This window comes from Ricinus communis, chromosome 9 (assembly GCF_019578655.1).
Source record: "Ricinus communis isolate WT05 ecotype wild-type chromosome 9, ASM1957865v1, whole genome shotgun sequence".
NCBI lineage: Eukaryota > Viridiplantae > Streptophyta > Magnoliopsida > Malpighiales > Euphorbiaceae > Ricinus > Ricinus communis.
The window spans coordinates 26,263,862-26,276,981 of NC_063264.1; the positions used below are offsets into that span (position 1 = coordinate 26,263,862).

Sequence of the window (13,120 nt, forward strand, 5' to 3'; positions counted from 1 at the left end):
TGTGGATTATGCTTGTTCAAGTTTTCAAGTCTGAATTCTATGTACATTTTAAGGTTTAAGGTTTGTCACTAGTGCTTGTTTTTTCTTAAGATAGAGTGGAAAACCCTCAAAAGAAGATGATTGAGGTAGCCATAGGAAAATACTTCAAACCAAAAACTTTTATATTCAACCCTCATCACTTGTTAATTGCTCTACTTGAAATCATAAAATTAGAAGCCAACATGAGCAGCTCTTTGATTCTGTTTTAGTAGGAGCAGAGTATCTGATTATCAATGGATTGGGTTTTTGTTTTTCCAAGTTTTTGAAAAAATTATAAAATTTATTAAATTCTATTTGAATTTGATTTTTTTTTAAATATTTTTTTTGTTTTATGATATTTAAATATTCCAAATTCTTTTTTCAAATTAAAAGTATCTTAAATTCTAAATTCTAAATTCAAAAATTTAGTTACATCTTACAAGTGCAAAATTATCTCATTAAATTTTTACATTGAAAGCCGTATTATTCTAAACTTTCGAACCGAACAACTGAAACTAGATAATTTCGAACCGAACAACTGAAACTAGATAAGTCTGAATTTTAAGTTTAAATTTAAAAATTAAATATAAAAATCTTACAAAATACAAATCTAACAATTTTATACTGAAAAAAAAAATTATAAGCCTATTGGCTAAATCTAAAATAGAATACTAGATTCACATTTAGTTACAATATGAATTAATCTCTAGCATTAATATATAGGATAATATTAGAGAAAATTACATTATATATTATCTTTTTCGAAATTATTTATTTTGTACTGTACTTTCATTTTATACATTTTTACTTGGGAGTGTATATCTTTTATACTGTATTTAACTTTTTCTATTTCTTCCATAGGCTATAGGATTTTATTTTCTTATTCTTCTTTCTCATTTCTGATTTATCGTTCAAGTAAAACACCCACAAATTATATCAAACTTCTTGAAGCAAGAATGAAGATAGAATTTGGTTCCTCCTTGTGAATCTCCTCAATCAAGGTTTGGTTTGTCTCCACTTTTCTCTCCTCCATCCTACTTCTTCCTTGCTTTTCCCTCAAGAGCAGAGAATGATTTAGATTAGAAATGGCAATTTGTATTAATAACAGTGGAATGAGTATAATTATCCAATTGATTATTTGATGGAATTTTAATGATTATTATGGGAAAGTCAGATGGTTTCTGAGAGTGGGTTTTGGCATGTGGAGAAGGCAGCGGGAGTCAAATTCGATGTAGACGCGAATACCGTCGAGAGATTATACAAACAATTCTTTGATGAAGTCTTTCTTGTGCAGATGCAGTTCCGGCAACCATATCATCTTTCTTCTTTGTTTGGGTATCATTTTTTTGGGATTGTGCTAATCAACCATATCATCTTAGATTTGCAATCACTGATTCAATTGGGAAACAATTCACTAATCTGTGGTCAAAGTTTATCAGTTGAGTTGATCCCATAAAAATGACTTTCATTTCTAAGCATGAAGAGATTTGGATATAATTCTATTATATTGCAGTTCTATCAATTGAAGCCGAAACAAGGAAATCCAGATTAGAAGACTGAACGGCCAGCAGCGCGGCCACTAAAAGTTCTTACTGGTTCTCAACTGAAACTGATCCAAATTGCAAACTGTGGAACTGATACTGGTAGTGACATTGGGCCAAGAATATTTTCTGTCATTTTTTACTGGTTCTCCAATTAGCAAAATGCAATAATATTTAGAAAGACTCTCAGTATCTTGTTTGGTGTTATAATAAAGTCTGGTGCTTTAGTCCGTATAAAATTTACTAAATGTATACCAAGTAAATTAAATGTAGATTAATTATAAAATTTACTAAATGTATACCAAGTAAATTAAATGTAGATTAATTATATGCTAAACACATACAAGGTGCATACTAAATATATATTAAATAAATACTAAAATATTCGAAACCGATACTAAAAATCCAAAATAGATATTAAAAGATAATTTTAGATAGTATTGTGTAAATTGTTATCTAATATATACTAAATATATATTCAAATGTTTAGAATGAATACTAAAATAATAGTTCTAGATATTAATTATATACCAAATATATACATACTATATATGAAAGATATATTAAAATATGTGAAGTTAATATAAAAATAATAGGTTTAGACACTAGTTACACATACCAAATTAATAATATTGAACATATATTAAACACATATCAGATATATACTAAACAAGTAAATACTATAAGACTTATGGAAAAATATACCAAATTGCTAATAATATATACTATTTTATTACGAAAATACTTGTAACGTTACTATTGTATTTTTGAAATAAATCTCAACTTACAGGGTTTTTGAAAGTTAAAGTTTTAATAGTAAAAGTAATATTTTTAGCCTTTTTAGGATATTTTTGAAAAAATGCATATTATTATAAGGTTATGACAATAATAAATCCAAATGCTAAGATAATAGATGCAAAAGGCTAAAGAATCTATTTCATACTCTATGGTAATTCTATTTAAGGCTAGCAGGGGTAACTACTTCTGTTGACCCTAAAATTACATTTTAAATACATTTAAAATTTTTTTAAAAGTTTTTAAATTTTTATTTATTACCCTCAGTCACTTTCAAGATTGTTCTTACTTTTGAAATTTCTATCCAATTTCTTTGTTTTATTTCTCAATTTCTATTAATTTTTCTTATTTTGTTCGTATTGATAAGATTTTTTTTTAATCTTTATTATTTTTTATACTTGACTTTAGTTTGTAGTATTTTTTTGACCCTAGTGATAAAGTTTTCTAAAATCACTACTGTCCATATTAATATAGAAAAATATAATATTGCTATACCACGTCTTATAAAATAATATTTTAAAGTAATATCTTCAAATAAATAAATTTTGCATAGCAAAATATCTCTAAAATTAACATGAAATAAGGAATTAGATAAAATAATAGAATATTCATATGAAAATATAGATGTAAAAATAAGAATTATATCATAAAGATTTATAAAATCAATATATATGAGTTAATAAGTAGAAAAGCACCCTCCGACGTAGCTTATAAAATAGCAATACCATAAAATAAAAATGAATAATTTTCTAGAATATTGTTTTTGATGGAAGCATATACTCTTATGAACAAGTTAGTCACCTACATTACAAATTAGAGGCCCTTACATTAAGTGAAAAATACCAGAATAATGAATCTACACTTTCGGATATAAAATATAGAATAAATGTTTAGAAAATAATTTTTCTATATTAATCTATTAAGAATAAAGGCTAATTTGGCTACCGCCCTTATTGTTCGGGTTCAATTTAGTTATTTTTTAAATTTATGAACATTTTAATCTAAATTTTTACATATTTAACTCAAATTAACTTTATTTAAAAAAAAATGAGAGAATGAATTATACGCTCTCTAGAAAGATGGTAGATACAATAAAAATAAAAATATTAATTTCTTATATTAAATTAAATTATTTAAATTAAAAAATATATATATTAATATTTAAACAAAACACAGTAAAATAAATAAATATTACTGCTTTTCAGTATCCTTACTATTTTTCTCTCTTAATAATGACGATGAAAGAGACAGTTACAACAGTGGTAGTGTCGAAGACAGTAGAGGTAAGAGCAGTTTTAACAAGAATAATAGTGATAATAACTATTTATTGCTTAATTACAGTAATTATATTAAAATTATAAAATAATTTTTAAATATTATTATAAATTTCTTAACTATTTTTTACTTTCAAGATGGAGTGACTCTCACTCTCATTTCTTTCTAAAATAGGGTTAATTTGAGCTAAATATATAAAAATTTGAGCTAAAAATTTATAAATTTGAAAAAAATGACTAAATTGAACCCGGATAATAAGGTTAGTAGCCAAATTAAACTTTATTCAATCAGTTACGTGATGACTTTGGGTTAGAACAAAGTAATTTTACTTTGGTTTAAAGACTTGATTTATGAACTTATTAAATCTTGTCCATTCAATTCTAAATCTAAAAAGTGTTATTACTTATCAAAAAATGTATAATATTACTACAATATGATTACTTTTACAAAATTTAATGATTTATGAAAAAATTGACAAATTTATGAAATATATTAATTTTTTTTATAAATATGAAATATGTTGCTGACTTATGAAAAATGACAATTTTCTTCATATTTTTTTTAAAATTAAATTTTTTTTCGTATGTCTTACTACTTACGAAAAAATGTATAATATTACAAAAATATGATTGCTTTTGAAAAAATTTAACGATTTAAGAAAAGATGACAAAATTAAAAAATTTAACTTTTGATCATATGAAATTTATTATTAACTTATGAAAAATATTAAATTTTTTTCATTTTTTTTTGCAAGATAAAATAATTTCTTGTAAGCTTTATTACTTATGAAAAAATATATGATATTATGAAATATGATTATTTTTACAGAATATAATGATTTGTTAAAAAATTTACAAATTTATAAAAAATATTAATTTTTTTTTATAAATGCGAGATATGTTGCTATCTTACAAAAAGTGGTAACCTTTTCAAAAAAAAAAAAAAAAAGACTCATTTAGTATGTACAATAAATAAACATAAGAAAAAAGAGTGTCTGCCTCAAGATTGGTGGATTAGCCATCGGGTAGAAAAGATTGAGTTTTCTACTATCATTTAATTTATATGTATTACCATAATGGTAATGGTAAAAAGCGATTGAACAAAAAAATGAGTGGATAGTTGGAGAGACATCTAAGGGTTGTGTACGTAATCGGTTTTGCTTGAGAAATTCTTCCACACTTGGCCCTAAAGTCATACATAATGCTTAATTTAGTGGGTGGGGGGCACTCATTTTATTCCCTTTGCATCTCATGAAATTGAATGGTTCTACACAATCTATAACTATTTTAAGCAAACACTTTCATATATTTTCACCCAATCTTATCAAATTAATTGTTCATTAATACTATAGATATATATAATGTTAATTGTTTAAAAAATTGAGTTAGAATTAGGACAAGGCACTGTCAATTCTATTCCCGCTCCATTATTTTAGAGGCGGCTCAATGAAACCATTAAGGCAACTTTCTAAAACTCCCCAATTATAAAGGTTTTTTATGTGTATTTTTTAGTACTCGTAACTGCACGAATCGTTCTTATAATAAGAATAAGTTCACCACGAGGTCGATCTCTCAAGAAACTATGAGGCCACTTATTATAAAGACTAATTATCAACATACAACAATAAAAGTAAATCTAAACACTTTAAATCAATATATTGTGAGAGAGTAATATTCATAAAGTAAATTAAATGAAAAATAAATAAATATGCAATGCAAATGCAAATGTTTATGATCTAAAACTATATGCTAAAATCAGTATTAGTTTAGCCATTTACTTAGTAATCTTCTTGTTTTACTTTAAACCTAGATCTAATGAATGAGATAGTGATGTGTCTTTTTCTCTAAGTTACTCAAGCTAATGATGCAACCTAGGTTTCTTGTACCAACATAGATTAAAGTAAAGATGATGTTTCTAATACTTTTAAACATAAATATTTTCATAACAATTACTATTGCTAAATTAATATGATGGTTAACTAATAATAATAACTTAAACTAATAAAGATATGAAGGTAAAGAAATCATTCATTAAATAAATAAATAACAAGGTTCATAAAAAGTAAAAAGACTAAACTAAACACTTATGAAAACTAGCCTAATATATTTAACCAAATTATCATGGTATTAAAGACATAAAAAAGTAAAAACTCCCTCTAGATCAAAAATTTTTTTCAAGTAGGAAGAAGATTGGTCTTTAGTCTCCACTTTTTGAAAAGCTCCTTAAATCCTAAAAGAACAATGAAAACTAAAACTAAAGTGTTTATGGAAAACTGTAGAGAATTATGGAGAAAATAATGGTGGCAGGTGTAGAGAGCAGGTAGGAGAAAATTCCCCTCCTTCTTCTTCCTTCTTTTAGGGTTTTGTAGATATATATATATATATATATATATATATATATATATATATATATATATATAGGAGAGTCCTCCTCTAAATAAATATCTCTAGAGATGAATATACTAATATAAGTCTATCTAATAGATAAGACTTTAAGTATCTTAATTTCCGCCAAATACTATCCCATAATTAACTCTTAATATAAATCATAATAATTATACAAAATAACTAAAATGTCCATTGGGCCTTGTAATTAGCAGTGCATGTGTTTAATCTTCGGCCTTGACACAAACATGTCCAATTAAGCTTCTTTTAGCTCCATATTTTCCTCTTTTTACTAATATTTTTGAAAATAGACAATTAAGCTTAAATGAGGTAAAATCACATATTTTCACCATTTTATATATAAAAATATATCATTAAAGGTTTAAAATACCCTTAAATATCTATACATAATTTGGATTGATAAAATATCCCCACACTTAAACCTTTAGTTGTCCTCAAGTAAATAGCAACTGAGAATTAACTTTTGCAAAAATCATGAAAAACATTCATTCTCAGCTTAAAGATATTATTCAAAAGAATCTCACTAATGCAAAGATCATGTCAATCCAAGAACACCTGAATCATAATAATTTTCTTTAAAAATATAAACTCAATCATTGTTAATAAAAAGACTCAAGCATCCAATCCTTCACACCTGTTTCACAACAAATAATCTAACTCATCTTCAAAGGATATAACTATGATGCATAACCCAAATTATCATAATTCTATTCAAAAAGGCAAAATCCTCATTTAAAAACAAGAGATCAATAGACATTTATTACTTACTTTTGAAGCTCTTATACTTTTTCTTTTCTTTTCTTTACACCCCTTAGATTTTAATTTTTAATACTTGGGGTATTTGTTTCTTTCTTGAGACGTTATCCCTTTTTATACAAACATGGAAAATGAATGCATCTGGTTACTTAATAAAACATACTTCAAGATGCTTTGCATACTCATAACCTCAATTTCCTTTATATGTAAAAATCGACATTGGTCATGAAGATTCCCAGTTACTAAGCAATTAAAATTAGCGGAGTATAATTATATCACTTAGAGCTTTAAATTTGCCCATATCATATCTCATAACCTTAGGCAAGCCAATTTAATAACAAGGAAATAATAACCTAAATCATACACTTCTAATTATACCAATTTCGAGTGTTGCTAAATTACTCATCATGTCCATATGCAAAAGATGAGCACTTGATCATTTAAGTGCAAATAACTCAAGAGTTCAAGAATCTTAACATAATAGCATTCTTTCATTGACTCTTATATAGAATAATAAGAAAAGGCTGAATGGAAAAATTTAAAATTTTACAAAAGATTAACCAAAGTTGCTAATTCTCATGGCATTTGACGTATAAAGTTTTAATCGAAGAAATATTCTATTTCCGTTCCTCCCCCATACTTAAATTTGACATTGTCCTCAATGTCATTGGATATATAAAAATAAAGAACAAGAAGAGAGGAAAAAGATAGAATACTTCCCTAGAATTTTGCAATGTATAGTAAGCCATGAACTTGAATTTCAATCTCCACCATCCAAACCTTAGAAGCACACTTAAACACACATCATTGATAATTATAAAAGAAATAAAGAATTAAAGAATTAAAAATAATAAAATATCCTAAATATACTAGAAAGATGAAGTCCTAAGATAATTAAAAGGTAGGTCCTAAAAATAAATAAATATAAATTCTAGAATAAAATTTAAAATAAAGTTTTAAATCAATGATATGATTATTTATGTGGAGGAGATGGATATATATTTAATTTCTAAAGAGGGTATTTTAACTTAAAAATAACTCTTTTTTTATTATAATTAATCCACAATTTCTTAGATTTGATTATTTTAATTTTCACTCAAATTTTTTTACAGTGGCCGCCCCACGAACTACGTCGTTAAGCTCCTGCAGCGTCTGCTAATACTGCGGGCCCGTCCTTATGTGTTATGTGCCTATGCTGCGGGCTCGTTCTTGCGCTGCCTGCCGATGTTGCAGGCCGCCGCCTCGCTGCCGTTCACGTCTTGCCGCCTACGTTGCGGGCATGTGGCCGCGCTGTCATGGCTGGCCTTCTCGCGATAGCTTCCCCCACGTCTCAAGGCCCCTCCGAGGCTCGCGGCAGCACGAAGGTGCTGGGGTTGCTGCGACTAGCTTTCTCGCGGAGCGTCCTGCGACCCCCGGCTGGCCCTGCCGCTGGTTGCTACGCGTCTGTGTCATTCCTATCGTGCTTCTGCTATGGGCCTGTGTCGTCTCTGTCATGCCTCTGCTACAGGCCCGTGTGAAAATTCACTACCGTAACATGGTTCGCTCAAAAATTATTATTATTATTATTATTCTTTTAGGAGCTTTAATTGCTTCTCATGAAGACATATTGCCTTTTGAGGATCAAACATAAGCCTACAAGATAAACATAAAATAAATAAAAAATAGAAAAAATAAATAAATAAATAAATAAATAAAAATAAATAAAATAACTTAAATGTATAAAAATAAAAATTTATTGTCTATAGCTAGACATTCCTGATTATGCTCATGGTGGGCGTTCATCCGCGCACTCCACCTCTTGGTCATAAGTCATTCCTTTCAAGTATGGCTTCATACTTTTAATGCGAACATCTAAAGTGTCACAAAAGCTCTTGTCAATTAAGAATGGAATATCATCATATAATTGTTCATAAACAAGAGAATCTAAATAATTATATAAACATTTATTAATGGTAGATTTAGGAGATAGAGTTAGAGAATCAAACACTTTAAGTTTCACAGTTTCTCCTAAAACTGTCATGGTAAGTTTTCCATCGTGCACATTAATCACAGTTCTAGTAGTTGCCATGAAAGGTCTACCAAGGAGTATAGTTTGCTTTTTATCCCTTGTTGATGTGTTTTCCATGTCAAGTACTACCAAATCAACTGGAATTATTAACTTACCTACTTGTACTAGCAAGTTTTCCACTATATCTCTGAGATATTTTATCGATGAGTCTGCAAATTGTAGAGACATAGTGGTAGGCTTCAACTCTCCCAAGCCAAGTCATTCATACATCGAGTAAGGCATCAAGTTGATGCTTGTTCCCAAATCTAACATGGCTTTTCTATGCTTTTTGTCACCTATTGTAATATAAATGGTGAAGCTACCAGGATCCTTCATCTTAAGGGGCAGCTGATGTTGAAGCATTATACTTGCTACTTGTACTTTTTCGTTGTTCGCATATCGCTTTTTGTTGGTGTTCAGCTCTTCAAAGAATTTTGCATAAGCTGCCTTGTTCCTGATAACATCCAACAAAGGTAAATTAATAGTAACTTTAGAGAACATATCAATACTTCCAAAAAAAAATTCATCATTTTTGCTCTCTTTAGGTTGGTTTAGACAATGAATAGAAGGTCTATAAGGCTGAGCTGCCTTATGAAATTCAGGTCCATAAAATACTTTATTTTCTTTCTTCTCAAGCCTAAGATTAGGCTCTACTTTTTCTTCCATTTGCATGCTCTCCTTATTGATGTCACGACCCGACCTATGGGCCCGTGACCGGCACTAGGGAATGAATAGGTGTAAGGTCACCGAATCCCGTAGTAAACTTGACTACTCAATATCTTAATTAAATCTCATCTAATATCACTGATGCCACAATTTATCTTAACCATTAAATTCTATATATTTAATTCGGTCAGCCAATAGAATTGGCCAAGACCCGAAACTACATAAAATTACAACTGATAAGTCTACGATTTCTACTGCGGAGAATCTAAAATTTTACAAGTCAACATACTAAATCAATTACATCACCCGATGATGAAGGAGTCGAGTTGCTAGATAAGAGCTGCAGAAAGACTAACAATCACAGATATGAAAAACAGTAAAAATTGAGACTGTCAGTCTGGAGAGTGAGTTAAAATCATATATCAAAAAATAATTACAAACACTTTAATAATACATTTATTTAATTTGAAATAAACATTAAGTCATGCAAAAATAAACGTGTCTTGCCATGCTTAAATAAAAATAACATTCACATACTACGGGACAAAGTACTTCAGCAGAATCCTAATCTCAACACTAACATCTCGACTCTCTCATTCTAACAGAACTGGCGCCCAAAGAGCGAAGCTCGAACAAGGTCCTTAAATCTAGTCCGGTCACTTAAGTTTCCAAATAAGCCGGCGCCTAGAGAGAGATGCTCGACCAGGGCAAGTCCTAAATTTACCTTTTTACCCTTTTACTATCAGTTTCGAATTCATACCAGTGCACTCATCAAATAGCATGCTCTACAGCCGTCCCATCCCGAGTCAACACAAAATAATAAAATTATGATGCAGACAATGAAACTTATATAAATAGCGATTAAAATAACTGATTAAAATATTAAATCATGTAATCAAAATTATTTTATAAAATCTGAGCATAACACATATGAACAGACATATGATTTTAACTCACAGTTTTGACGACCTCCTAGCTCTGCTCCGATACCTCGGATAGAGCGAGCCGAACTGACAGATTATCTAATCACAGAAAACAACTTAATCAATAACGTTGAAACATTTGACAATTAACCCTAGGTCTAGATTCCTAGGACTGATTGTCTAAAAATCTCGACTCGGGTAAATTCTATTGAAAATTCGGCAGAACCTCCCTTAAAATACAGACATTTATCCCCCGTAAAACGGGTCCAACACCTGCTAGAAAACACTTCAAATATTCAACAATTTATTTTAACTAGAGTCGGGTCCCCAAGACTTTATTATTTTTTCCTACTCCGCCACACATCACAATTCACGACTAAAGGCAGACAGTCCGAAAAATAATTATTTTAACTAACAATATTTCTAATGCTCAACACAATTCAATAACACATAATTTACCAAAGAATTCTAAAATTTGGATGGTTTCTCCAACCTATATTATATGTGTTAGAATAAGGGTCATTCATAGGATGCATGGGTTGGTAAGAATCCATCAAATTTGTTTGGTCATACATATTTCCTTTGTAATTATCAAAAGATGAATAAACATTAGCACAATGACCATAAATACCGCAAATACTATATACTTCATTATTTGGTGAGTTTTTTTTTGTTGAAGTAAGCATCTTAACTTGCTTAGTCAATCAAACAATTGCATTGTCATTTCACTACCAGCTACTACTTTATTTATTTCTACTCTCCTTGTCCTCACACTCTTTTGTTGAGAATTGACTCCTAACATCTCAAAGATGTCATAAACCTCATAAGGTATCCTTTCTAACATAGCACCCCCAGCCGTATTATCAACCATACATTGATATTGTTGTGTCAACCCATCAGAAAATGATCGGTTAGTTATTGGGAGTGGGAATCCATGGTGTGGGCATTGCAATAAAAGTGATTTGAAGCGATCCCATGCTTCATGAAAAGATTCAACATTCTTTTGATAAAAATTAGAAATTTTAGCTCTCAATTCTTTGGTCTTTTATTGTGAGTAAAATCTACTCATAAACTTTTGATAAATCTCATCCCAATTTCTCAAAAAATTAGGAGGTAAGGTCATTAACCAAGCCTTTACTCTATCTTTCAATGAATAAGGAAAACACCTCATTCTTAGTTGATTCTCATTTAATCCAGATAACGGGAAAGTATGAACTATAACATAAAATTCTCTAATGAATGTTAATGCATCTTCACTAGGCATACCATAAAATGAAGGAAGCATATTAAAATAAATGCTCTTAAGTTCATAATTCCTAGATGCATCACCTAGAACTATGCATGAAGTAGTGTTACCAATTATAGGACGTACATAATCTTTCATAGTCATTCGCCTTTCAGCTCCTACTTCTCTTGGTGTGTTTGCCATGAAATCAACTTCTTCTTTTGATTCTTCTTCAATCTTTTGAGTTGATGAATCACTTGATATAGTTTTTTTTTCTTCGCATACAAAACAAAAGAAAATTTCAAATTTGAAAAAAAAAAAACTTAAAAAATAAAATTTATAAACAAAATAAAAACACATAAATAAAACAAATTACAAAACACAAAACAGACAAAGAAAACAAAAACACAGAAATAAAATAAATCACAAAACACAAAGCAAACTAAGAAACACAAGACACTTTTGATAATCAATCAATATAATAAATTTGGACACAGTTCTTCGGCAACGGCGCTAAAACTTGATGTGTCTTTTCTAGTGCTCGCAAGTGCACGAATAGTTCCTATAGTAAGGGTAAATTCACCATGAGGTCGATCTCTCAAGGAACTATGAGGCCACTTATTATAAAGACTAATTATCAACACAAAACAATAAAAGTAAATCTAAACACTCTAAATCAGTATGTTGCGAGAGAGTAATATTCATAAAGTAAATTAAATGAACAATAAATAAATATGCAATGTAAATGCAAATGCTTATGATCTAAAACTATATGCTAAAAAATAGTATTTAGTCTAGCCATTTACTTAGTAATCTCCTTATTTTACTTTAAGCCTAGATTTAATGAATGAGATAGTGATGTGCATTTTTTCCTAAATCACTCAAGCTAATGATGCAACTTAGGTTTCTTATACCCAACATAGATTAAAGTAAAGGTGGCGTTTCTAATATTTTTAACCTAAAGATTTTCATAACAAATATTACTACTAAATTGATATGATGGTCAACCAATAATAATTTATGAAACTAGTAAATATATGAAGGTAAAGAAATTATTCATTAAATAAATAAATAACAAGGTTCATACATAAGTAAAAAGGCTAAACTAAACACTTATGAAAACTAGCCTAACATATTTAACCCAGGGATCATGGTATTAAATAGAAAGAGATAAAATAATAAAATAAAAAGTTCTCTCAAGATCCAAAATTTCTTCAAGTAGGAAGAAGGTTGGTCCTCAGTCTCCATTTCTTGAAAAACTTCTTAGATCCTAAAAGAACAATGAAAACTAAAATGAAAGTGTTTATGGAAAACTATAAAGAATTATGGAGAAAATAATAGTGGCAAGTATAAAGAGCAGGTAGGAGAAAACTCTCCTCCTTCTTCTTCCTTCTTTTAGGGTTTTGCAGATATATATCCTCCTATATATAAATCTCTCTAGAGATGAATATACTAATATAAGTCTATCT

The 13,120-nt window shown here is 29.0% G+C and overlaps 1 long non-coding RNA gene and 1 other non-coding gene across 2 annotated transcripts; both read left to right on the forward strand.

Annotated features, from left to right (window-relative positions):
• Nucleotides 1-759: 759 nt before the first annotated feature.
• On the forward strand, nt 760-1,751 carry LOC112535651. Its single transcript, XR_007217262.1, has 2 exons — nt 760-1,019; nt 1,229-1,751. It is a non-coding gene; the product is annotated as an uncharacterized LOC112535651 (long non-coding RNA).
• A 9,604-nt stretch (nt 1,752-11,355) lies between these two features.
• Nucleotides 11,356-11,462, forward strand: LOC112535659. Its single transcript, XR_003079744.2, has one exon. It is a non-coding gene; the product is annotated as a small nucleolar RNA R71 (small nucleolar RNA).
• The last annotated feature ends 1,658 nt before the right edge of the window (nt 11,463-13,120 follow it).